General features: G+C 29.8%; 1 long non-coding RNA gene across 1 annotated transcript; it reads left to right on the forward strand.

Annotated features, from left to right (window-relative positions):
* The first annotated feature begins 244 nt into the window (after positions 1-244).
* LOC149541400 (uncharacterized) lies at positions 245-2,208 on the forward strand. The gene is made up of 3 exons (XR_016355329.1): positions 245-422; positions 560-652; positions 1,997-2,208. It is a non-coding gene; the product is annotated as an uncharacterized LOC149541400 (long non-coding RNA).
* The last annotated feature ends 269 nt before the right edge of the window (positions 2,209-2,477 follow it).

The following is a 2,477-nucleotide window of genomic DNA, read 5'->3' on the forward strand; positions in this document are numbered from 1 at the left end:
TGTTAAACAAAAACAGGCAACTCTAATAATAAATTCAAAATTATAAAGTTGAGAGCGTGACTAGGCAGAATCATTTTAAGAAAAGGCATGGCAAGTCAAGTCAAGTCACAATGCAGTCAATCCAATAAAACGTACACCGCGTCTAAATACAGCGAATCTCGTGACTCACTTCGAATTTCTACCTTTCCTAAGATCAGATCAGTAACTTTGCGGCTATATCTACACTCTCTTTCCCTGAGATATTACAACAACATATGATCAAAATGAGGGATAAAATTATCAGAGCCTTGAAAAACAGAAGCAGAAAAGATTTCACATATAAGAGTATTATCACCCGCCGTATACTCAAACGAAGAAAGAGAGAGAGGAAATTGAACCTTCTGTATGCAAGGCTCAGAGCTCTACTGCCCAAATCTATCAAGGTAACTTCGATGGCTATTTTTCAAACTTTAATTTAAGTTAGACCTTTTTGCGAGATTGGATGACTAATAATATATCTTATTCTATAAGAAAAACTCTTGGTCTTTTCAATTTATTTGAAGGGTTTATTTTTTTGTAGGTGATAAAGGATGATGCAAAACCTGAAAGTTTTTCTGATGATGCGAGCTGCAGTTCATCTTTAGTGGCCGATTTCCCAAGAAGGGGTGTTTAGGTATGTCATGCAATATCATGCATACCGTGTTTCATTATCTTCCTTCAACATATTTGTTTCATTTAACAGTATTAATGACTGAGAATAATAGATTTTAGAGATTTTTATTTTTCTCGGGTATTAAAACCGTGGTTGGAATATAGGAACTCTCAATCTCACCAGTGTGCTATACTAGAGTATTTTGGTAAAATTTAACATATAAAGGTTTCATTTCGAAAAAAAAAAAAAGGATTAATGAAGACGAATCAGACTTTAAATTTGTCTTCAATAGGTTGCTATCTTAATGGTTATCATACGATTTACATTTCAGCATGCTGTCTATATATTCTTTTATTTTATTGATAAAACAAGAGGAAATAATATTATTTTGAGGTGGATATATTCTTAGGGTCAATGTTAAATTTTCACAATTCATAAAATAGATTATAGATCTGTTTTTGGATTAGATTGTGTAGAAGTTTTTTACATCAATTTCAAAATCAGATTCTATGATTACTATTAGGATGGGGAGAGCTGTATGAAAAAATCTAACGCTGAGAAGATGTGTAAGCAAAAATCTCATAATAAATTATAAAATGTGATTTGAAACTTTTGATGTAAAACTTCTACACAATCAAATTCATGAAAAACAACTTTACAATCTAGATATTAAAGCAGTTTGCACAGATTAGATATCTGATCTCTTTTAGATAAGAATTCATTAAATATTTTGTTTCATTATTATATCATTTAATTACTAAACTTTGTAGTATTTTAGTGCTATATAGATTTATATTATAAATAATAATCAATCACGAGACTAGCACTTCTTAGTAATATTGAAAATTTCGAATTAGACTTCCTACGTTTAAATTTAAAACTAAGCTCACATCATTCAAATACATATTACCAGATTTACACTTAAATGGAGTTGAATTTATTTATTTCTATATAATGATTTTGTCATTCATGAATTGTGTAAAATATCAATAAACCTTTTTTTATATTGAAGATCTATTAATAGAATTATGAAAAACAAGCAGATTTATAATATATATTCACTGGTACAAGGAAATATATTCTCTATCATTTAACTAAAACGTGTGAAGATTTTGAATAAAGCCACAATAATCATATATGGTTAGTAGGTTTTTGTGCTTATTTCACTGAAGCATATACAAAAGCGGATGCATGATTCAAATACTAATATTGGTTATTATGCATGTGTTGTCTGTATTAGTTTAAATTTACTCCATTTGTCAATGTAGTTTGTATTTGCTGGATAGAATATAAAACGTTGTGTTTTTATTAGGAAAACAATCTCTGATCTAACGGAGTTGAATATGGTGGTCGATTTGTATGTAGGTTTTGCAACCATCTGCGAGCTGAAAGAATGTGATATTATTAGCAGGGCCATCCAGTCGAATCTCACAAGCAAGGGATAAACAAATAAAAGAATTGTACATGAAGTTTATGTACTGATCTACATTCCAAATCATGTTAAAACAAATGTCTTTTCTACTGTGTCGTTTTCTTCATTCAATTAAGCGTTTGTTTTCCTCTTGTCGAGGTTGAAATCCTGTGTAGCTCATCTAATTAATTGTCATGCGACTGAGAATACTTTTAAAAATATTTTCTAAACCATTAATAAATAGAGTCAAACATACCTTCAACGTTAATAGATCATTAACAGTCAAACAACAAAAAAAAAAGTTATTTTCACCCCCAACCAAAAGAAATGAATAATCAAATCCAAGCAAAGAAATCTAAGTTAAACAATCTCATTTGTACTTCCATTTCTATAAAGTAAAGGGGAAATAAGAACAAAGACAAGAGTGCTTCACGA

Source organism: Cupressus sempervirens, chromosome 8 (assembly GCF_028749045.1).
Source record: "Cupressus sempervirens isolate cs-2001-9-10 chromosome 8, ASM2874904v1, whole genome shotgun sequence".
NCBI classification, from domain to species: domain Eukaryota; kingdom Viridiplantae; phylum Streptophyta; class Pinopsida; order Cupressales; family Cupressaceae; genus Cupressus; species Cupressus sempervirens.